This window comes from Schistocerca piceifrons, chromosome 11 (genome assembly GCF_021461385.2).
Source record: "Schistocerca piceifrons isolate TAMUIC-IGC-003096 chromosome 11, iqSchPice1.1, whole genome shotgun sequence".
In the NCBI taxonomy this organism is placed as follows: domain Eukaryota; kingdom Metazoa; phylum Arthropoda; class Insecta; order Orthoptera; family Acrididae; genus Schistocerca; species Schistocerca piceifrons.
In genome coordinates, this window is record NC_060148.1 from 76,867,902 (window position 1) to 76,893,683 (window position 25,782).

Sequence of the window (25,782 nt, forward strand, 5' to 3'; positions counted from 1 at the left end):
TACGGTCACAGGTTCAAATCCTGCCTCGGGCATGGGTGTGTGTGATGTCCTTAGGTTAGTTAGGTTTAAGTAGTTCTAGGTTCTATTGGACTGATGACCTCCGATGTTAAGTCCCATAGAGGTCAGAGCCATTTGAGCGGTTTTGAACCACTAGTCTAAATTCATTGGTATGTTTAACTCTCCTTTGAACAGATTGATACCTGCGTCTTCTTTCTTCAGAAAAAGATGCAGCGCCCACCTCCGTGGTAAAGAATGCTGCATAATACAATCATAAATCATGTCGCCATTTTATCCGATTGTTGCGAGCTATGGTGTACCCAGGTATTTCCAGGTTGAGCAGTTTAGGAATGAAACTCGTTGCCTCCATTTCCAGAACGTGTGTTGTGGAACTTTCGCACAAATATAAATTTGCATCTCCTTTTGGCGTGGACGTGTTTGTAGAGCATCTTTGCCCCACAGAACGTTCGGGTACTTATTAGATGACACATACGTCATGGCTAAACCAAAGTAAGCTCTATCACAGCTCCGACATCACTCTTGACTCTCCTGGTCGTATGAGGGGCAAACGACGGAGTCAGTGAAATAGTTCCACACCCTACAGTGTAAACTGGCTTCCGAAATTCAGACAAGTGGGTTTTGCGAGAACGGCGTCCACTTTTTTCGAAACGTGCCGAATCAGAATCTCCATTCCACCAGCGTAAGACGTCTGCCGGACCGTTACGGTGCTAGCAGAGCGCCAAAGAATTCGTCCGAAGGCTTCTGTCGCGCCCGCCCGACTTGGATCGAGACGCCGAGGCAGTGCTGAACAGAGCGTAGCGCCGGAGGTCAGCGCAGGGTCGCAGGCCAACACGTACACTGCAGGCTTCTGGAAGCCACCCGACCAACCCAAGTCTTCCTTTCCCATCCCTCGTTAGTTGTACATTTGTTTCCGTTTTATGTCGCTTTGTGGTTTTTTCGCCTCCCCATACAAAGTATGCACTCAATGTTATAGGCTCAAAAATTTGGACACTGGCGTTGTAATCGCATAATGAACGACTTTTTACTGTTGTTTAAAGGCGTTGTTACCGTATTTTCCTACACCCAAGTGGTGTTGCATGTCAATAAACTAAGTGGTAAAAGCTGTAAAGCCGTTCACATTTCCATACAGTCTTCGAGCATCGACATGTTCCTCGTCTAAGAAACAGACGTCATTGTCTTATAAATCTTTAATGTATCCCGAGATCAGTGGTGTAGTTTTCTACTTTATTGTGACACTCGCAATGCGACTGTAGTTTAGACTGAGCTTTCGCAGATTCTTTCACTCAAACGGTTTTCTAGGTAATCACAAACTTGCCAAGATACTGAGCGGGATCGCGTCTGAATTATTAGAAGACAGAGAGCCATGGTCCCGATCACCTTCAGCATATTTTGGAGACACAATCTTCGTACGTGTCTGCGCCATGTAACTGGCAGAGAAACGTGTGTGAAATGCAAGTAGTGGCCTGCAGGAGGAGCTGGCCACTGTCCGCGAACAGCTGAACGTGTTGATGGCCGTGGTCAGCCGTCTTCAGGCTGCTGCCTCTGAGTGTAGCGGCAGTGGGGAGTCTGGTGCGTCGCAAGGTACACCCCAGGTGTTACACATGCGTCACCCACTGTCCCTGCTGTCGAGACATCTTCGCGGGTACAGGGCGCGGTTGGGCCACCCTCTCCCCAAGGGGAGCGGCGGTTTCAGCGTCGTTCGCGGCGCACGAGGCGGAGGGTCAATGTGGAGGCTGGTTGCGTGGCAACGCCCGATCTGCCTGTGATTGGACATGTGGCTGCTCCTTCAGCAAGGTCCGAGCAGGCACACGGGGGGAGGGGTTTATTAGTTATTGGGAGCTCCAACGATAGGCGGGTGATGGAGCCCCTTAGGATAGCAGAAAGGTCGGGGAAGAAGGCCAGTGTTCACTCTGCTTGCCGGGGGGTCTCATCCGAGATGTGGAGGAGGCCCTGCCTGCGGCGATAGAGAGCATTGGGTGCACCCGATTGCAAATTGTTGCTCATGTCGGCACCAATGACTCCTGCCGTCTGGGTTCAGAGGTCATCGTCAGTTCGTACAGGCGGTTGGCGGAATTGGTGAAGGCAGAAAGCCTCGCTCGCGGGGTAGAATCAGAGCTAACTATTTGTAGTATCGTTCCCAGAACCGATCGCGGTCCTCTGGTTTGGAGCCGAGTGGAAGGCTTAAACCAGAGGCTCAGACGATTCTGCGGAGATTTGGGGTGCAAATTTCTCGACCTCCGCTATCGGGTGGAGAAACGTAGGGCCCCCCTGAATAGGTCAGGCGTGCACTGCACGTGAAGCGGCTACAAGGGTAGCGGACTATGTGTGGAGTGCACATGGGGGTTTTTTAGGTTAGAGAATTCCCTCCCTAGGCCTGACAGGATGCCTCCTGAGACGCGGCAAGGTAGGAGTAGGCAAAATGCAACAGGGAATAACAATATTAATGTGCTAATAGCAAACTGCAAGAGCGTCTATAGAGAGGTCCCAGAACTGTTCTCATTAATAAACGGTCATAACGCCCATATAGTACTAGGGACAAAGTTGGCTGAAACTAGACGTAAACAGTAATTAAATCCTAAACTTTGATTGGAATGTATACCGCAGAGACAGGCTGGACAGTCAAGGGGAGAGGCGTGTTTATAGTGATAAGAAGTGCTATAGTATCGAAGGAAATTGACGGAGATCCGGAATGTGAAATGATTTGGGTGTAGCTCACGGTTAAAGTAGGCTCAGACATGGTAATTGGATGTCTCTATAGGCCCCCTGGCTCAGCAGCTGTTGTGGCTGAGCACCTGAAGGATAATTTGGAAAATATTTCGAGTAGATTTCCCCACAATGTTATAGTTCTGGGTGGAGGTTAATTTGCCGTATATAGACTGGGAGACAAACATAGATAACGGGTGGCAGGGACAAAGAATCCAGTGAAATTTTTGTAAGTGCTTTATCTGAAAACTACCTTGAGCAGTTAACAGAGAACTGACTCGTGGCGATAACATATTGGACCACCTGGTGACAAACAGACCCGAACTATTTGAAACAGTTAACGCAGAACAGGGAATCGGCCATCATAAAGCGGTTACGGCATCGATGATTTCAGCCGTAAATAGAAATATTAAAAAAGGTAGGAAGATTTTTCTGTTTAGCAAAAGTGACAAAAAGCAGATTACATAGTACCTGACGGCTCAACACAAAAGTTTTGTCTCACGTACAGATAGTGTTGAGGATCAGAGGACAAAGTTCAAAACCATCGTACAATATGCGTTAGATGAGTATGTGCCAAGCAAGATCGTTAGAGATGGGAAAGAGCCACCGTGGTACAACAACCGAGTTAGAAAATTGCGGAAGCAAAGGGAACTTCACAGCGAACATAAACATAGCCAAAGAGCCTTGCGGACAAACAAAAATTACGCGAAGCGAAATGTAGTGTGAGGAGGGCTATGCGAGAGGCGTTCAATCAATTCCAAAGTAAAGTTCTATGTACTGGCTTGGCAGAAAATCCTAAGAAATTTTGGTCCTATGTCAAAGCGGTAGGCGGATCAAAACAATGTCCACTCTGCGACCTAAATGGTACTGAAACAGAGGATGACAGACTAAAGGCCGAAATACTGACTTTTTCCAAAGCTGTTTCACAGAGGAAGACTGCACTGTAGTTCCTTCTCTAGATTGTCGTACAGATGACAAAATGGTAGATATTGAAATAGACGTCAGAGGGATAGAGAAACAAAATCGCTCAAAAGAGGAGAGGCTGCTGGACATGATGGGATACCAGTTCGATTTTACACAGAGTACGCGAAGGAACTTGCCCCCCCTTCTTGCAGCTCTGTCCCGTAGGTCTCTACAAGAGCGTAGCGTTCCAAAGGATTGGAAAAGGGCACAGGTCATCCCCGTTTTCCAAGAAGGGACGTCTAACAGATGTGCACAACTATAGACCTGTATCTCTAACGCCGATCAGTTGTAGAATTTTGAAACATGTATTCTGTTCGAGTATAATGACTTTTCTGGAATCTTGAAATCTACTCTGTAGGAATCAGCACGGGTTTCGAAAAAGACGGTCGTGTGAAACGCAGCTCGTGCTATTCGTCCACGAGACTCAGAGGGCCATAGACACGGGTTCACAGGTAGATGCCGTGTTTCTTGACTTCCGCAAGGCGTTCGATACAGTTCCCCACAGTCGTTTAATGAACAAAGTAAGAGCATATGGACTATCAGACCAATTGTGTGATTGGATTGAGGAGTTCCTAGATAATAGAACGCAGCATGTCATTCTCAATGGAGAGAAGTCTTCCGAAGTAAGAGTGATTTCAGGTAAGCCAGGGGAGTGTCATAGGACCGTTGCTATTCACTATGTACATAAATGACCTGGTGGATGACATCGGAAGTTCACTGAGGCTTTTTGCAGATGATGATGCTGTGGTGTATCGAGAGGTTGTAACAATGGAAAATTGTACTGAAATGCAGGAGGATCTGCAGCGAATTGACGCATGGTGCAGGGAATGGCAATTGAATCTCTATGTAGACAAGTGTAATGTGCTGCGAATACATAGAAAGATAGATCCCTTATCATTTAGCTACAAAATAGCAGGTCAGCAACTGGAAGCAGTTAAAATTATCTGGGAGTACGCATTAGGAGTGATTTAAAATGGAATGATCATATAGTTGATCGTCGGCAAAGCAGATGCCATTCATTGGAACAAGCCTAAGGAAATGCAATCCGAAAACAAAGGTTACAGTACGCTTGTCCGCCCACTGCTTGAATACTGCTCAGCAGTGTGGGATCCGTACCAGATAGGGTTGATAGAAGAGATAGAGAAGATCCAACGGAGAGCGGCGCGCTTCGTTACAGGATCATTTAGTAATCGCAAAAGCGTTATGGAGATGATAGATAAACTCCAGTGGAAGACTCTGCAGGAGAGACGCTCAGTAGCTCGGTACGGGCTTTTGTTAAAGTTTCGAGAACATACCTTCACCGAAGAGTCGAGCAGTATATTGCTCCCTCCTACCTATATCTCGCGAAGAGACCGTGAGGATAAAATCAGAGAGATTAGAGCCCACACAGAAGCATACAGACAATCCTCCTTTCCACGAACAATACGAGACTGGAATAGAAGGGAGAACCGATAGCGGTACCCAAGGTACCCTCCGCCACACACCGTCAGGTGGCTTGCGGAGTACAGATGTAGATGTAGATATGCAGGGCGCGGCGGTGAGACACTCTGGACTCACATTCGGGAGGACAGTGGTTCGACCACACACCGTGCAGTGGTCTGCAGCAGGTCTGCAGACGAAGGGCGAATGAGTGGACGTGGCTGCTTGTCATTTGTGTCTACTGCACGGGTTTTCTGTTTGCTGTCCACCCACACAGGTTTTTCTTCATAGAGTCTCTCTCAATAGGAGTGCCGTGATGGTGCCCTAGGAGAGGCATGACCTTTAAGGCAGCCCTACCGGTCTTCATTACCGAATGTTCCACAAATTGCAACAGGTATTTACTTGTCGGTGTGTCGTTTCCCAGGAAAACCGTGAGGAAGTGGTCTCATTTCGTCCATCATTAAAGTTGTTTACAAGCTTTCCAATGAGTACGACGTGCATTAAACTACTTTTCAATATTTTTATAATTTCCAATGGTGGTCATGTTTTCTTCTACAGTGTAATTTCCGTGTGTGGGTCACACAAGTCAGAAACGATTTCACGGTGCCATCAATTTGGAATCTTTACAGTCGCCTCATCAGTATGAATTGCAGACTTCTTTATTCTTTTTCCACCCGAATTAGAAATTAATCAGCGAAAGAACTACGTCCTCTTGGTTTATTAATGACTAAACATTTGGCTGAGCTTTTGATATATTATCAATTTCTTCCACCCCTGAGAGGCGTTTTTGATGTGATGGGGCCTTCCACTGTAATTCCACATGTCTGATGGCATCTGGTCTTTATCAACCAACTGGTCTAGAAATAGTCAAATAATCGACGAAACTAGTTTTTCAGACAGTATTTTCTGAATAGACAGCCAACCATGGTCCAATATTTCTAAGACAATATATCGTAGTCCGGATAGATTGTTAGGTAACAATGTCTTTCTTAGTTTTTCTTAAGAGGGGACTTCTTTCCACGTTGATTAAAATGAAAATTGCAACTCGTAATCTCTGGTTCAGGAAATAATTTTCCAGCTGATGGGAATGGACATTAGCAACTTCCAGAGTCGTTATGAGAGAACAAGGTTCGATCCGAGCACATTTTTATTTGCCAAATAATAGTAATTATTAGGACTGTATAGTATGTCTCAAATAGTGAGGTGCATTCTGACTCCTAACGTGTACACAATTATCTTTCATGATTCAAACCAACTGTTAGCAGTGGTTAAATTGTGCTCTGTGCAAAATTCTGCCAGGCAGCTTCCCCTTTCATTCCCTTAATTCAATTCTTTTTCCTCTAACTTTCCTTCCACTTCGTATTCCGACTATCAATTTCGAGTGCCGCATCACAAGTTTTCATCTCGCTTAAAGATCTGAGCAATTTCTCCTCTCTCAAAAAGCATTTCCTTAATCTCTTCGTCATTTTCGGAACTAGTTGACGTGCAAGCCAGTACTTCTGTAACTGGTTTGGCTGTGTGTCTGTCCTGGCCGTGGTAGCGACTTCACTGTGCTGCTCAGATAGCAGTAAGATGTTAGTGTTTTCGGCCGAGAACGATATTAGATTTCCAGTGACCTCAGGGAGAAATCTAAGGAGGAGCTATTCTCAAACGCACGCATTTCTTGCTACCAGATGCTGAGAAGAAGACAGGCATTGTGAAGAATCTAGCCACATCAAGATCAAGGATCCAGATTAAAATACGTAAGCACAATCATCGTCCAACTGAGCTACTTATAAAATTACGGGGGCGTTCGATCTGCAACGCTACACTTTTTTCTCGGCCAATTTCAGTTGGAAAAATGCGAAATTTTGTGAGACATCGTGGAACATTTCTGCTTCAGCCCCTACAGCTTCATGGAATTCCATCAGCTGACAGCACCATTTGTAGCCTCCAAAATGGCGTCCGTAAAGGAGGTGCGACCCAAGCAGAGAGCTGTCACTGAGTTTCTTTCGGATGAAAACCAGAGCATCGGAGATCTTCATATCCGCTTGCAGAATGTCTGAGGAGATTTGGCAGTGAACAGAAGCACTGCGAGTCTTAGTGCGAGGTGTCTGTCATCGTCAGAAGAGCTTACTGGTGATCCACGCCTGGCCTAGCAGCGCCATAGTCGCAGCAAGGTTGTGCGTATCTGGCCGACCTCCACGTGTCTGTCAGCTGCAGACGGCTGTGACTCCTGCGATGTGGGGACGTGCTCTCATTCAGGGTGACCGGTGGATCACTCAGAGCTGAACAACCCGCATCTCGCACCTTCCGACTTCCGTCTGTTTGGTCCAACGAAGGATGCACTCCACGGCAAGCAGTACACGGATGACGGGCAGGTCACTGATGCAGCAAGACGTGAGTGGCTGATCAACTGTTTATTCACTATCAGTTTAATGGAACTACCACATGAAACTGGCCATGTCAGCTATATGAACACTTTTTCAACCACTCTCTGGGTTTGCAATGTAGCTAATTATTACGAATTGTCATCTTACATCGAAAGCGGAGCTGGGAGGAGAGCAGAATTTTGGTTCTCACGCTGGCCCAGCTGATTTCAAGTGAGTAACTTCAGTACTTTCGGAGATATAAATTTTTACCCAAGGGACGACTGTGATGGATTCATCTATAGTATCAATTGAAACTACAACCAGAAGTACAGGTCCATAAAATCTAATTGTCCGGAATTTTCTTTCGTTTCATTACCACAGATTTCTGACTAAATAAAAAGTACTTTGGAAAATTATTATCTGAACGTGTTTCGGCTACGCACGTGTTTCGCAGGGTCTGAAGAGATACGTTGAAATTTTATGGAAATTAAGTAAATGTGTGAGAACGTTTCTTGTACAATAGTGGAATTTGTGGCGTATGCCCGACTTAGTTTGGTTTTGTAAAAGGCATCCAGAAGGGGAGTTGAGTATTAAACTTTTAAGTAATTTATGTTGCGGAATGGAATCTAATTTTGTCTTCATTAAATTTTATTTTGTTTCAGAATTACGCGATTTCTCGTCTAAATTACCTGCAGTAATCTGACTGGCTGTTATTAAAAATACCTGAAGTACACAAGTGCTCGAAATGATCTGATTGGCTGTTTAACATATTAGCCAATAGGAATTAAGCATATCCCGTGCGTACGAGTATGGCTTTGTGCCTCCGATCTAGGAGCCGATTAAGTTGTTCGGGAACCATCTTCTGGTAAACGCCTGTGTTAAATCGCGCTGATCAAATTTATTCCGAAATAAAGAAATTTGCGCGTTTTATTGCTTCTGCTGCCGTTGACAAAGAGCGACTACAGTACTGAATATTTTGTGAAAGCCTGAGATTTGTGAGTGATTTATTTTAGGAGATATTCGCATGTGAACATTTTATTTCGTACACAAACACTGCGCGGCGTGTTTCGTGCAGATTACGAGACATTATATGCATTATAGGAATGTTTCTATACTGCGTCTGGGTGAGTGATTGCCGCAATTGTTAAATCAGCTCAGAACATTGCCATTCTGCATGCTTTTCGAGGAGCTAAGGACTGCACTGAGTACAGGTTATTTCTGGAGGAGACAATATTCCATAAAACCACATTTAGAAAGTCTGTAGAACCAACGTCAAATCCTGACTCTGCGAATACATCACAACTCCATTCGTATGGCTCTCGCACAGATCACGAAGACAAGTTTAGACTGATTACTGCACACACAGAGGCACTTTAATGATTCTTCACACACCCCTGAACGTGAATGGACCATGAGGAACTCCTAGTAAGTGATACGATGGATGTACCCACTGCCATGCACTTCAGTCGTTTCAATGGTGTACATAAATGAGACTCAGTTTGGGAGGAGGAAGAATCACACTACCTTTTAAAAGACTGTAACTGATTGGTTTCTCCAGTAAATATAAGAGCCTTGCTGCTCTCACACGTAAACAACTCGGGTAATACATAACGAGTCCGTAATTATGAGCAATACATCATCCATCTGCGGTAACTATAGACTTTGCATTACTGTACTGAAACTTCCTGCAGAGCTGAAAGGAACATTTACAACTTAACGGTCGTTAAATACTGGAAGAAACCCATAGTGTGTGGCGTTTTCAGTCCTTATTACGGCCATGTGCTCCCTCTGAACGTCATCACGTCATCAGCGCACACAAATGCAACTGTGAGGCTACATAAATGGACGGCTGTGTGTCTACCAAACGTCAGTTTTCATCATTTGTTTTTTTTCCCCCTGTATGCAGACATCGTGAAGTGATCAATGGGCAGAATTACTCACAACAGAGTCAGTGCCCATACTGACACATACGATGAGTTTCATTATGCACTTAGTCGGGGAACTGCGATTGTGCAACATTATTGCATTGTAGGTAACATATGAGACACGTCGCCCGGCTAAAAACCAGGACGGCCTTCCTGAAAAAGACACACGCGAGATTCTCCTGTCCTCCGGCAAAGTGGCTCTGCTTCCCCACTCAAACCACCAACCTCCGAAAACCATGCAGTCCTTAAAGGACTGCTTAAAACCTATTCGTGGCTCAAAGTCAGATCCCTCATCAGTGAAGAGCCGTCGAATGACTTATCAGTTGAGTGGAAAAAGCTAGTCAAGAGGTATCGATTATATTTATCACATCACCCACCAAATGTCTGAAGTACGGCAAGCTGCAATCATTCTGGAGTGTTCTACATGGTAGAAACAGATTTCCTCTGGAAAAAATTAACAGCAGCTACTGCACCTTACAAACACATTCCCGCTGGGAATCGAACCCGGGACCCCGTGCGCGGGAAACGAGAACGCTACCGCAAGACCGCGAGATGCGGACACCTCTTCACTGTGCACGCAGCAGCCGGTTTCCACCAGCCTCGCCGCGTGACGTCACCCGCTGACCCTGGACTGGCGACCCGCAGTTATCTGCACTGCGCGGACGCCCGCTTCCTGCCCACAAACCGCTGTTCCGCAGCGCCAGCGCGTCTCCTCGAAGCTTCCAGGCTTGCAGCGAAATGGCGACGACGAGAAAAACCGAGAAACTGCGGCCAATACAGACGCCTTACCGAGGATCACCCTACCCACGCGCCATTCGCTAGCGTAACAGGAGCGAAAAGATAATATCAAGAGAAATCTTGTCGAGATCAGTATCTTAGTTGCCACTAATGCCCGCTGTGATACTATCCGAAACCGACAGGGTCCCCCCTCGGTTGGTAATTGTTGCAGTATTACATCGGCTGCATTCTAGGGCAGGACCAGAAATACGAGGGTGACAGCTTAAGTTCAACATGGAGGAAGTACAGAGATCACTGTCAGGAACACACGAACAGAGGCAAACAGTGTAAACAACGTGTGAGTCGGTGGCGTTACGTGAAGCGTAAACGACTCACGGCTGCTGGAAAACAATACACTACTGGCCATTAAAATTGCTACACAAAGAAGAAATGCAGATGATAAACGGGTATTCATTGGACAAATATATTATACTAGAACTGACATGTGCTTATGTTTTCACGCAATTTGAGTGCATAGATCCTGAGAAATCAGTACCCAGAACAACCACTTCTGGCGTAATAACGGCCTTGATACGCCTGGGCATTGAGTCAAACAGAGCTTGGATGGTGTGTACAGGTACAGCTGCCCATGCAGATTCAACACGATACCACAGTTCATCAAGAGTAGTGACTGGCGTATTGTAACAGGCCCGTTGCTCGGCCACCAATGACCAGACGTTTTCAATTGGTGACAGATCTGGAGAATGTGCTGGCCAGGGCAGCAGTGAACATTTTCTGTATCCAGAAAGGCCCGTACAGGACCTGGAACATGGGGTCGTGCAGTATCCTGCTGAAATGTAGGGTTTCACATGGATCGAATGAAGGGTAGAGCCACGGGTCATAACACATCTGAAATGTAACGTCCACTATTCAAGGTGCCGTCAATGCGAACAGGAGGTGACCGAGTCGTGTAACAAATGCCACCCCATACCATCACGCCGGGTGATACGACAGTACGGCGATGACCAAAACACGCTTCCAATGTGCGTTCACCGCGATGTCGCCAAACATGGATGCGACCATCGTGATGCCGAAACAGAACCTGGATTCATCCGAAAAATGACGTTTTGCCATTCGTGCACCCAGGTTCGTCGTTGAGTACACCATCGCAGGCGCTCCTGTCTGTGGATGCAGCGTCAAAGGTAACCGCAGCCACGGTCTCCGAGCTGATAATCCGTGCTGCTGCAAACGTCGTCGAACTGTTCGTGCAGATGGTCGTTGTCTTGCAAACGTCCCCATCTGTTGACTGAGGGATCGAAACGTGGCTGCACGACCCGTTACAGCCGTGCGGATAAGATGCCTGTCATCTCGACTGCTAGTGATACGAGGCCGTTGGGAGCCAGCACGGCGCTCTGTATTACCCTCCTGAACCCACCGATTCCATTTTCTCCTAACAGTCATTGGATCTCTACCAACGCGAGCAACAATGTCGCGATACGATAAACCGCAATCGCGACAGGCTACAATCCGACCTTTATCAAAGTCGGAAACGTGATGGTACGCATTTCTCCTCCTTACATGAGGCATCACAACAACGTTTCACCAGGCAACGCCGGTCAACTGCTGTTTGTGGATGAGAAATCGGTTGGAAACTTTCCTCATGTCAGCACGTTGTAGGTGTCGCCACCGGCGCCAACCTTGTGTGAATGCTCTGGAAAGCATATAATTTGCATATTACAGCATCTTCTTCCTGTCTGTTAAATTTCGCGTCTGTAGCACGTCATCTTCGTGGTGTAGCAATTTTAATGGCCAGTAGTGTACAGAAGTATCAAAGAAGGGGTGTTAATAGTGGCAAAGTCACCAGATGAGGTATGTAGAGCAAGATTATTTCTCAAGTACTTGTTTTTTAATCTACATGTGACCCTTACAAGTGCTTGTTAGTCAAATAACGAGGTCAGTAGACTTGTTTCATTGTAATTTTGTCTTTCGCAGTATAAACCTGTGTGCAACAGAATGTTTCCTTCTTCCTGAAAAAGGAAATTAGTTTTGTCTGTTACAACCTTGTTCTGGGCGACTATTTTATTGTAATACTAGTCTCTACTTTGCCGCTCTTTATACTGAATTCAAGGTATTACTACCGGCAACAACTGCAAAATAAAGCTTACTCACTTCACAGAACAGTACGTATGTCACTGGACACGCGATGTTCTGTGCCTGCAGGTCCGAGCGCATTTAGACGAGCCTCGAAATAAAACACGACGCTGTCTTCAGCTTTAGAAATGACTTCGACAGCTCAGGGACATTACACAGCTGAGTGTACCTCGCGTGAACATCACAGCGACTACATTCTTAGACCCAAATCCTACGCATTAGATCGCATGCATTACGACAATTCGAAGCGTAGGAACTAGGAAAAAACAATTAAAAGGTAATTGTCATCATCAAACAGGAAAGCGGGACCATGACATACGACATATTTCTGTTAACGATAGCTTACTCATGACCATTTATGCTTCTGCAATATCTCTCTCTCACACACACACACACAGCATTAATAAACTAATTATACAACTGTCTACACAAATGAAGTAGTGGTCGGTATTATTTCGAAAGTACGAGTATCGTCAAAGTCTGTGGTGATTTGATGTATTTAACTTGTTGAACTGTATTGCCAATGAAGGCAGATCTAATTATATGGCGATGTCTTTCGAACGACGTGATCTCTTCCTCTCACAAAACACACACGGCCAGCTGCCGTATTCCCGTCGCGCGCATTATTCTCAGCTCACTGAGCAATGTGTTGTGTCGCCTATCAACTGTTTACTTTTCTCAGCAACAACCGTTTTATTCGCGAATCGCATTTTGTCCGTTTGCAAGCCGTAAGTCAGTAACCAGTATATGGCATGTGTCTCGTATTGCCCGACGGCTACGCTCGTCATTGTTTTAATACTCCTCAGATGAAGGAAAGGAATAAAATTCTTTGTTAAGTTTCCATTCCAGTCGTTCAGTGTTAAAAATACGATGGGTTATGGGATTCAATCACAATTCCAACAGCATTGGCGGTTTATTTTTGTGTGAATTGTTGATCTTTTCTCATTCGATGAAGCATCACTATTTGTGAGTAACAGTCACATTTCTCTTGTTGACCGGTTTAATTGTACTTCTTGCCAAAACACACTATAATTTTAACATTCATTTTTGGAACAGCTACTGTGACAGAATTCTGAAAGAGTGTCTCATTAAACAAGTAATTGGCGACCAGAGAGCTCAGCTTACCAAGAACCTCATTGTGTCGATTTGTGGTGTAGTTCAATTCAAATATCTCGGCGGCTCGCGCATGCCCGCCCAGACGCGGGAGATTGCTGCGTTGCCAGTTGCACGCACCAAGAGAAGCAGCGCCATAGTATAGTATAGTTCGCAAACTTACGTTTAGGGGGGAGCGCGCAGTTCACGAAGTAAAGCCACCAAGGCTGCTACAGAGACGTGCTCCCCGCATTCCGTGCTGTGTGCGGTTTTGTCATCACTGCACTGCTCGCCTGTGCAGACACATGGTGTTCCCACTGCTTCGACAAACTTATTCGATTTCACATAAACTATCTGGCCCAAAAATTTGATTTTAACAAATCTTCACTGATACTTTCCCCCCCATAAATGACTTAATTTTGTTTCGATGTTCAACGCAGTTATTGTGCAGCATTAAGTGTAGTAAACCATTGCACGAAATTTTGAAGAGTTTGCAGAGGTAAAAGTCCATAGCGTATACTTTCCATATGGTCGATTTTAGTTGCCACTAGTAATTTCAGATAATTACATTCAACGAATGAAATTCATGAAGACACTTCGATATTGTTTTTAAATAAAGAAAACATTAAACACCGCACAAGGTTTGAACTCAGAACCTTTTGCTTAGCAGCCAAGCACCTTCACCATTACGCTAACGCAGCTCGTCATTCAACATAATTCCTGGAGGACTTTAAAGTATCACGCAAAATACCGACAAACACTGTTGGTATGACTATGAATTATTCACGTTTCGTCCAAGTACAATAGGAAATAGCCGGCCCTGGTTGCCGAGCGGTTATAGGCGCTACAGCCTGGAACCGCGCCACCACTACGGTCGCAGGTTCGAATCCTGCCTCAGGCATGGATGTGTGTGATGTCCCTAGGTTAGTTAGGTTTAAGTAGTTCTAAGTTCTAGGGGACTGATGACCTCAGAAGTTAAGACCCATAGTGCTCAGAGCCATTTGAACCATTTTTGTAATTACTGAAAAAATGTGAAGTCACTTTAAAGCAAAGTCAACAGTTAGCAAGCTACTAAAGCTACCTTAAGATTTAATTGAAACAAAAATAGCTCTTTTAAGCAATGACAGAGCTATATCTAAATTTCACTATCGTTTATGACGAACATACTTCGTCGATGAACTTTGATTCTGATACGACATTCTACATCTAGCAGTACAAAATGAGTCCTGAGCTGGAGTGCGATCCAAAAATAAAAAGAACAGCTACCTCCGGCCACTTTACGGTGTGTGGCGGAGGGTACTTGGGGCAGGAAGGCCATTCTGCGCTCCGTCGCCACGTCAGCCTCGCTGCCGCACACTCCTCTCCCACACAGCGACAGGTACTTTTTTTCCGCGGGTGTGGCCGCACTGCGCCAGCTGCCCGGGGAAGTCCCGGCCTCTGTGGAGCCTGGGCTGGCCGCGGCGGGCGGCCGCTCCCCGGTGGCAGACCGCTCTCTCTCTCTCTCTCTCTCTCTCTCGCAGTGGCTGTGTGTCTCCTCAGTGTTTCAGCCACGCAGGCAGAGTATTTGCCTCCGCGCCTATCAGCGAAGCGTCAACCACACCCGCGTATTCTGGCTGTTGCGACGTTTACGCCCCACATGAGGTTGCCAACGTGGAAGCTTCACTATTGCCAGCTGAGGTATCCGCCCACGCCTTACAGCACAAATTTCAACATGTGTAGATACGCAAGCTTCATCCATCGTGCTTCACAAAACTAAAGTATCAGCAAGTTTTACAACAGTATAAGCAACCAGGCAGTGGTAACGATTCACTTTAGGTTATCTCCTTTATACAGAACATGTGCAAGTGTAACATCTGACACAGTAATGAAAAACTTACGAAATCGCCATTTATTCTGTTTTTTTCCGATATACAAGTTGTTAGGGCTTGACAAACATACCCTATATATAACGGTAGGTTCGTGTGGATGGGAAACAGTTTTACATTTATTCGGTAATGTATTCAAATTTCGCGAAGCCGGACACACGGCCGCTGTTTGCGAAACACGAAAATTTGGGCCGGATCTGAACTCTAATCCGAATGCCGCACAAACTTCCACAGCTCACGTCAATCCGGGTTCGTAAAACGCGAAACCATTTGGTAATGTTTACCACAGCTGTAATCGTGAGAAGAGTGTGTCTGCATCTCTCAAGGGCGCTGAAGTGTGATCCGGAGATGGAATTAACACGTACATTGCAAACATGGGGTTGAATTCATTTCAGAACTACGTATCATTGTATTTCGATTTAGAATCTCGTTGAGTACACTGGAATATGCAATTGGAATTATCGTGCATTGACGGAGACTAATGGGTTACGATTTCCCACAATACTGTTGTCACGGCGTACACATGAGACTGGATCTATGGCTTGGCCCAGTTTAAAAGTATGCTCTCTTCTTCATCAGCGGTAGGTTTAGCTTCCGTTTTGTTTTACAAAGACGCAGTTATATTTCTTGCACGAAAGGACGTTTCTAGGGGAACCTGTAGTTTTCTTTCATTTCTATTCCGAGCTCAGCAGCGAACTGGAATAGCGAGTGACGTAGGCACGAGAGTTTCCTGCAGCACATTCCTGTCTTCTGGTATCACGAGATCTCAAAACGACGTCATCCTTATGTGTAAAACACAGCCGGTATCGGTAGTTTCGAAATTTGTCTGTGCCCGTACCTCTTCAAACTAATGTCCGCATGTATCTACCAAAACCAGGTATCACGTTTTTGTGAATAAAGCTAACGCACTCCAGAGAACAAGACGGGCTGCATGCCGTGCAGAGAAATATGGCCGCCGATATGCGGCAGTCTGTGTCGGCAGCCTTTAGTGCGCACCGCGAATACGGCACGGCGCTGCTTTCAGCTGCAGGGACAATCTGTGTGCGCCTCACGCCGCCCTGCACGGCGTGTGGAGCAGCCACCAACGACGCTCCGAAACCCCAACTCCAGAAAATAAGCTGCTTATGTATGAGCAGTAATGAAGAGGAGATGAGGTTATTATAACATTTTCAACATTTCGCGGCTCAGTCAGCAGCTGTATAAATATTAATTTGAAATTAACAACAGCCTCAGTTGGGACAACCCAACCTTCTTCAGAATAAAATGAACTACGATTTGTCCATACAGGGCAACGTCAGAAACTAAAAACTATAATAGAGAAATACGTCGCCACGTTGTAATAACTTACCCGGGAAACAGCCACGGCCCCACTCCGCGACCGCTGTACGGCAGCAACGGACGTTGTACTGGTACTGTCCACAGCCTCGAGAGCGCATGCGCGACACTCTGTTAACACTGGTACCAACGTGTACTCCTGAACTTAAAATTTTATGAACTACCAGGTGCGGCTAACGAAATTGACGTACACGTTGTCCAGTAAGGAGCACAGATATAGCGACTTTCTTAAAATTTGTAATAATTTGTTGGACGTCAAAAGTGAAGGGACCAATGCGTTTACTATTTTAAGCCAACCTAGCATATTTGGGCTAAACATCGAACTTGACCGCATGGGGATAACTACGGGTTTGAAATACCGGATAATCCCAGCTATTGGGCGAAACGGGAGTGCTAAAACATGTTGATTACTCCCTACGATTATGGCGGATGGAATAACGGTTGAACACTTTCAAAAAAGTTTTTGCTTCGCAGCTGCAGCTGGTCGTTAAGAAGGTTATTTTTTGTCGTGTAGTACGTGAACTTCGCAATGCAAGAGCTGAGTATTATTCGGAGGGTTGAGTGTGTGAGCCGTTTGCACCAAGTGTTCAGCGAATGTCTAACCACGCTTGCCATCTGCAACTTTAGTAGGGACAGGCTCCTTGTATCTCGTTAGTAAGGCTCTTTCTGTTTGGCCGATGTAAAATTTCGGACAATTGCCACATGCAATCTTGTAAACTCCGGATAACGACAATTTAGGCTTTTTCAAAGTGTGAATCAGGTTCTTCTGCAGCCTACTATTAGTAGGCAAAATTGTCTTGAACCCCTGGTTCTTTAGAAGACGCCCTATTTAATATGAAACTTTACCTATGAAGGGACTGACTTCCAGCACGATAACCTAACGTGGAACTTTTATTATTATCTACTTTCCTGTCATAGAGCCGTCTCTTTATTTCAAGCTCGTAACCGTTATTTCGGGCTGTTGTTTCAAGGGTTGCCAGTTCGTGTTCCAAGGCTTCTGCGGATAGGGGAATGGATATCGCTCTATGCATACTAGAATGAAAAAGTGCCATTTTATGCGCCAGCGGGTGTGCAGAATCGGCAGGTGTAGATTTTTGTTTTGTAGAACGTCGTCGCATTCCCCCCCCCCCCCCCCCAGAGAGACAAAATGCGACGTTGTTAAGGCGGTAATGAACGGAAGAATTTCGAAACACTGACTACTACTAACAGGGAGGAGAGGTGGTGAGCCCCCCCACGCAGCGTATCCTAGACAGACTCGTGTTCACGGTCGGTGCAGCAGTGTCCGCAGTCTGTGTTTAGCGTCCCAGGTTCGATTCCCGACAGAGTCGCTAATTTCCTTCTCTCGGGATCTGGGTGTTTGCGCCGCCCCCGTAACTTCGGGTCATCTCCACCGCCGAGCAGACCGGCCAAGTCGCGAGAAACGGGACGGCTTTCTCCTACCGGCCGAGCAACCCCGGGTGCAAATCTCCCGGCCTACACCGCCACCTCAGTCTGTTTCCATGGTTCCGCAGCTCAGTCGGTAAAAACTAAAGCCTTGTAGGACCACTAATAAGTGTGTGTGTGTGTGTGTGTGTGTGTGTGTGTGTGTGTGTGTTTGTGTTCGCGCCAGTCCACAGACAACTTTTACTATATCTATACCGGAACGAAAAATTTATACAATTACTATTGTCAAATTATGCCAACATGTACACTTCTGTATGATTTATACAAGCTGAAGGAAACGTTCTTCTGCCTGAAAACTTCATGTGGCGTACACATTTTTTACGCGCCAATGTTTCCCGGCTCAGCGTGAAACATCGCTTTCAAACGATATGAACCACACAAAATGCACCGTCATGAATGTATCTGTATACCCTCATGTACGTAACCGTAATACGTTATAGTGCTCTTTTCCAACAGGTCTCGAGTATCAACCAAATCTAAACATAAGCACCACAAAATTAATGTCGTGATGGAGCATGCAGTAAAACTAAGTAACCACCTACAGATTCAAACCTCACACGACTTTGCTGCTCCCCCCCCCTCCCCCCCGCTCTTCAGTGTGCTCGGTTTCCACCAGCCTCGCCGCGTGACGTCACCCGCTGACCCTGGACTGGCGACTCGCAGTTATCTGCAGTGCGCGGACGCCCGCTTCCTGCCCACAAACCGCTGTTCCGCCGTGCCAGCGCGTCTCCTCGAAGCTTCCAGGCTTGCAGCGAAATGACGACGACGAGAAAAATCGAGAAACTGCGGCCAATAAAGACGCCTTACCGAGGATCACCCTACCCACGCGCCATTCGTGGGTGGAAGAGGAACTTAAATTTTTCCGTCTGTTCCCTTGTGCTGCGCCGAGTACGATGGCCAGAACTTATTTTTATAGATTCCACAATGAAACATTGTCTCAAAATATGGTAGAAAACCCAAAGAGATTCTGGTCGTATGTAAAGTACACCTGTGGCAGAAAACAGTCAACACCGTCACTGCGCGATAGCGATGGAGAAGTTGCCGATGGTGGTGCCACTAAAGCGCACTTACTAAATACAGTTTTCCGTAATTCCTTCACGAAAGTAAATATTCCAGAATTCGAAACCAGAACAGTTGTTAGCGTGATTGACAAAAGTAGATTGGTGTTGCGAAACAACAATCACTTTACTAAGTCAAGTCTTCAGGTCCAGATGATATAGCAGTCAGGTTGCTTTCAGAGTATGCAGACAACACCGCCTTTCTTATGAATCATATACAACCGCTCACTTGACGAAGGGTCTGTTCCTGAAGACTGGAAAGTAGCAAATGTCACACCAATATTCAAGAAAGGAAATAGGAGTAATTCCTCACAAGCGACTATTAATCAAATTGCGTGCATATGGAGTATCGTCTCAGTTGTGTGATTGGATTCGTGATTTCCTCTCCGAGAGAGGTCACAGTTCGTGGCGATAGACGGAAATCATCGAGTAGAACAGAAGTGATACAAGGCGTTCGCAAGGTAGTGTCATAGATCCTCTGCTGTTCCTGATTTACCTACATGATCTAGGAGATATCTGAGCAGCCCCCTTAGATTGTTTGCAGATGACGCTGTAATTTACAGTCTAGTAAAGCCATTAGACGATCAATTCCAACTACAAAATGATCTAGAGAGAATTTCTGTGTGGTGCGAAAAGTGGCAATTGGCACTTGCCACTAAACAAAGAAAAGTGCGAGGTCATGCTCATGGGTACTAAAAGAAATCCGAGTAATTTTTGGTATACGATAAATCGCACAAATCTTAGGGCTATCAATTCAACTAAATACCTAGGAATTACAATTACGAGCAACTTAAATTGGAAAGATCACACAGATAATATTGTGGGGAAGGCGAAACAAAGACTGCGCTTTGTTGGCAGGACACTAAAGAGACAGCCTACATCACACTTGTCCATCCTCTGCTGGAATATTGCTGCGCGGTATGGGATCCTTACCAGGTAGGATTGACGGAGGACATCGAAAAAGTTCAAGGAAGGGCAGCCCATTTCGTGTTATCGCGAAATAGGGGTGAGAGTGTAACTGATATGATACGCGAGTTGGGCTGAGAGTCACTGAATCAAAGGCAGTCTTGATTGAGGAGACATCTATTTACGAAATTTCAATCTCCAACTTTCTCTCCCGAATGTGTAAATATTTTGTCGACACCCAACTACGTAGGAAGAAATCATCATGATCATAAAATAAGAGAAATCAGAGCTCGAACGGAAAGATATAGGTCTTCCTTTTTCCCACGCGCCATTCGAGAGTGGAATGGTAGAGTAGTAGTAGTAGTAGTAGTAGTAGTATGAAAATGGTTCGATGAACCCTCTGCCAGGCACTTAAGTGTGAATTGCAGAGTAACCATATAGATGTATATGTACATGTGATGAGTTTCATATTTAAATGCTTTAGGTATTTAAACCGAACAAAGAAAATTTCGCACCACGTGGAGTGTAGAACCACCGCCTGCCGGCACACACGATGGTCAGTCTACGACCCTGTCTATCACGCCACGCATGTAGTTAACACCTCCCTTATTTCTGATACATAGTCCTACTCGAAAAAAAGTCAAAATCTGATTTTTGTCTGTAATCTTGTGAAGAACATTAACTACTTGTTTCTCGCCATTAACGGTGTTCCACGCGCGTGTTTCACTACGAAGCAGGAAGCAGTGTCGTCCATTTTCGCGGTACGTATGAACAGCGAGACAATCAGAGCACAAGTACTGGTTACAGAGACACTGACTGTACACCATTTAAGATAAAAGTTACGTAGGTGAAGTACGATTAAGATAGACGTTGATGGCTGTTAATACGTCAGAATGTCTGAAAGGTTCTTCCGCACTGACATACTAATAAGCTATCGAACATTTAAGTTGGACCTACTTCCAAGAGCGGAGCACCACCAGTGGTAAGATAGCTACGGCTGATGACCAGTCATCCCGCTTGCGTTTGTTTACATCTGGTTTGCTCTTATGATGAAGTACATGCTACATACGAACCCCGTAGCCCCACCCTTTATTTCGCATTCACGTTCATTGTCTTACCCGTCTCACAGCCATACCACCTTACTCCACACCAACCTAGACCTCTCGCTGTGCTACGGAGTACTGAAATCTTGTTCCCAACAAATAAGTAGGAGTCTCAGCCAGATATGTATTTTTCCTCATAGACTGAAATACTCTGTTGTTCAAAAACTGCGTAAAAATGAGGGGTCGACAGAAGCGTCCGATCCTACGCGTCGGCTTTGACCCGTGACGTAAGGGTGTCGTGTGTGACGTCACGACGGCGCGGAGTTTGGTTTGTGAGTGTGGCATGTTTGTAGATGTCATCGTGTTGTGGTTTGTTGTGCTCTCTGGTGGTATGTTCAGGGTTTTCGTTCGTGTGGTGTAATGGGCTCAGTTTGCTTTTGTTCATTATCCAGAATTGTTAGTGTGTCAGCAGTGTTTGTAGTGGAATTCGTTTCAGTGAGTTAACGATTTTGTGTGAAAGTTAATTTAGTGTTCGCTGTACATCGTGTGGTAATTTTAGTAAAATTAATCGGTTGTTGTTTTTGTTCAGGAATGGATATGACGGGCAAAATTAACAGTGCGCAGATCAAGGGAGGTGTTCGATCCCAATGTGTGGCTGTGTATGTTGGTATTGGTATCGGGAGATGTTTTTGAGCTATATAGGCCAAGGAAAGGGTTTGATCCTAATTTATGGGATCGGGAGCTGCTGTTGAGCTATATAGGTCAAGGGAAGTGTCCGATTCCAGATCATATTGTGTTTAGTGGTATTTGGGGAGTTTTGTGATGTCTGTTTTTTTCGTCGTTTTGTGTTTTGTATGGGGGTGGGCGTCCAAATTAGTTTATATTTAGTTTGCCCCCACCCAAAAACACCCCATTTCCCGCACTTGTCCCGTTAGTGTCATTAGGCTTTTTGTGGAAAGTGTGTGTGTTTGTTTTTCGATGTATTTTCGCCCTCAATGTGTACGTAACGACTTTATATGCGCCATATTGGAATCGTGGTTTACGGTCGTTTCCGCCATATTTGGGACATCAAAGCAGATGGGCGGGATCGGACGCTTCCGTATTTCCAATATGGGGATAGGTCTGATGCTAACAACTACCAGCCAGTCTCACTTCTGATAGCTTTATTCAAAAGTCTTGAAAAAGTAATGTATTCAGGAGTAGCATCACGTACCTGTAAAAATGAAGTACTAACAAAATGTCAGTTTGGTTTTCAGAAAGGCTTTTCAAGAGAAAATGCTATAAATATGCTTTCACTGATCAAATATTAAATGTACTGAATAACCAAACATCACCCATTAGGATATTTTGTCACCTCTCAAAGGCTTTTGATGGTGTGAATCACGAATTTCTTCTGCACAAGCTTAAGTACTGTGGCATGAGTGGGACAGTGCACAAATGGTTTAATTCATATTTAACTGGAAGAATGCAGAAGGCTGAAATTAGCACTACAGATTGTCTGCAAAAATGGTGTCCCACACAGTTCAGTCTTGGGTCCCTTACTGTTCTCGATATATATTAATGATTCACCTCTCTATATTCATGAAGATGCAAAGCTAGTTCTTTTTGCTAATGATACAAGTACAGTAATCACAGTCAAGGAAATTGTAAATAATGTCTTTGACAAAATTATTAAGTGGTCCTCTGCAAATGGACACTCATTAAATTTTGAGAAAAAACAGTGTATGCAATTCTGTGCAGTAAATGGCGTAACACCATTGATAAATATAGGCTATGAACGCAAGTCTGTTGCTAAGGCAGGGTATTCAAAATTTCTGGATGTGTACACTGATGAGAAATTGAATTTGAAGAAACATCAATTATCTGCTGAAATGATTAGGTTGAGCTACTTATGCTACTGGGGTTATTGCAAAATATTGGTGATGAACATCATTAAATTAGCCTACTACACCTATTTTCATTCACTGCTTACACATGGTATCGTATTTGGGGGCAATTCGTCACTAAGAGGAAAAGTATTCATAGCATCAGGCTAACAGCTGGAGCCCACCGAAGAAACCCTGTGGACATTTATTTAATGAACTGGAGATATTCACAGTACCCTCGATGTACATATATTCATTTATGACATTTGTCAATGACCCACCCCAGTTCAAAAATAACAGCAAAGTGCATAGCTACAACACTAGAAGAAACGATGATCTTCACTACTCTGGATTAAATCTCACTTTGTCACAAAAAGGTGTGAATTATGCTGCCACAAAAATATTTGGTCATTTGCCAAATAGCATTAAAAATCCGGCAGATATCTAAACAACATTTAAAAGAAAATAAAAGTATTCCTGAATGACAGCTCCTACTGAATAGATGAACCTTTAGACATGAAGTATTAACTATAAAAATATTTACTATTTTGTGCAAAGAAAACTTATGTTCAAGTGATACATCCCACATCATTACGAAATGTATTAATGCACTATGCAACAAGGATCAATGTATGTATCTATGGATGCAGACCAATTTGTCAACACAACCCATATTTCAGGGAGGTGGCTATCGTATCAGCCCTTCTTTGTGGAAGTTTGTCTACAACCACCTGGATTGCTATTTTTCATTTACTTACACAAAAGACGATGAAATTACTCCCAACGTACTAATGACAAGAGATCCGCTTTCTGTGATATAAACTGTCATTCCTTTCTCTACGCAACAGCAACACCCTTCATACTGTAGGCAACTACAGATGTAACAATGCGTTCTTCTTAAAGCCGCAACAGTTGAATAATTCTTTGTCCTAATAAAGTATTACTCAGCAGCACCTGTTTGGTTTCAGTTTCTCCCAACTTATGTTTTGATGAAACAGTCCACAGGTGAACTCTCTGTTCATAGTGTCCAGCGTGCACGCTATGAACCGAAAGTACAGCTATGGACTGTTCCATCAAGAATATGTATAATAGTCGAGTTCTGCAGCGAGATTTGTAACTGATACTCTGTATTTTGATATCGTTCTGAGCACTGACAAACACTTGTCAGAAAGGATTCTGAGGATGCCCGGTTTTACTGCCAAAGTGTTTGAGTACTGGTCCTTTACGTGGGATACTGCTTCACTCGTCCAGATACCCCCTTATCAGAAAACCGACTACTTTTTTGGTAAGTGTACGGCACAGTCACTGCCTGGAGATGCACGATTATTAACAGAAGTGAAGACTAAGCCCCTAACGCCGGGAATTTTGACAACTTTTCTAGCAAGAGGATCAATTTTAGGTCAACGTAAGAATTCATTATTTCTGCACTTACACATATAGAACAAAGACAAAATGGAGGGTAACATTATCTGTCTTACTGACTACCCAACAGACTACCTTGTCACCAAAAACATCACTCTAGAAAAGTGAAAATATCTAAATTCAATGGAACAGCGTTCTGTACTAAAGCACATTTGCGTGACTTAACGTGCTGACGATTGCTAATGCAGGACTGGGGGAAAGACGCTAACAGATTAGTTGTACTAAATTCGGCAGTTTTCGTGGAGCTGACTACGTCGGGAAATATCTGATTCAGTGCTCCACTATGGAACTGTCAAAATGCGTCTCGCTTGGTTTGATTTGAAGCCATTAGGAGTAGGATCAGACTGTCCCAAGGTCTGCACAGTATCCTAACGGAAAGTCATTGTTTAATTCCTCTATAGTCGAAGTTGCCATAGCATCTTATCTACTTGCACAAGCAGTGCTCCATCATTCCGTTCTGTTATTCCTAACAAGCTGAATAATCCTTTTATAGATCACATGTGTACAAATACGAACCTATATTTCGCGAAAAAAAATTCAACAAAATGGCGCGAATACGAGTAGAAATCTCGTCCGAGCCTACGCTTTTCACTAATGCCTAAAGTCCGTAGAACAGCAGAATTAATAGGAATGTCGGTACCAAAACTTGTAATACGAAATTCGCTAATATTCTGAGAGTGTAATAACCGAAAGCGGTTTGCTTTATACGCGATAGTCTCCATAGTGAACCTGAATGAGACCTTACAGCTACCGTGGCTTTGCAAAAACAAACCAAAAGAAAACAAAGAAAATAATTCAACACTGCGGGAACGCATGAAAACAGTCGTCTTTACCTTATTAAAGATGTGGGTGTAGCAGAAGAAATTCTGGGCGCACAAAGAGCAGCACGAAACCCCAACGCAGAACGTCACACTGGACACGACTCGCTACAAATGCGACAGACGCCTGAAGCGGCAGGGCCGTGGCACGCAGTCAGTGCTGCCAACGGCTGCGAGGCCGGCAGGTACCAACTGCAGTCTGCTACGGGGGCCTCGGAAAGGGGGCAGCGCTTCCAGGGGCCGCGCGCAGAACATGCGAATGTAATACGAAGACTGTCGCGCTAATTTTGTTACTGCAGATAAACTGAAAAAAAAGTAACATGTTTGTGAAACTACTTTTAGTGTTATGTAATTCAATTCTACGCTCACTGTGACACTGCTGTGGCCACTGGAGTACCTCTCAGAAAATTATACCCACACCGGGGTAGAGGGAACCAGCGGCTGTGAGACGGACGCGCCGCAACAGTGTCTGTTGTCAACACACGGCCGCTGCCCATGCGTCGATTCGATTCATTGCTGCTCGCTGCCTCTCCGCGCCATTTCTACTCATTGCTGTGGATAACAATCAAGCATTACATTCTACACGTCAGAAGGTGTTTCCCACAGAATGATTGTTTTATCGTCGTCAGGTGAAACATATGCCTGCCGTACTTTCCCACTTCACGTGTTGTGTGTGCACTGTGTGTCA

The 25,782-nt window shown here is 44.8% G+C and overlaps 1 protein-coding gene across 1 annotated transcript in view; it reads right to left on the reverse strand.

The window, feature by feature from the left end:
• LOC124719718 (BTB/POZ and MATH domain-containing protein 4-like) overlaps window positions 1-25,189 on the reverse strand; it is a 45,805-nt gene extending 20,616 nt beyond the window's left edge. Inside the window, exon 1 of the mRNA XM_047244922.1 lies at window positions 25,110-25,189. The gene's annotated coding sequence lies outside the window, so the exon portion shown is untranslated. The remainder of the gene's footprint in view (window positions 1-25,109) is intronic.
• Between the last annotated feature and the right edge of the window lie 593 nt (window positions 25,190-25,782).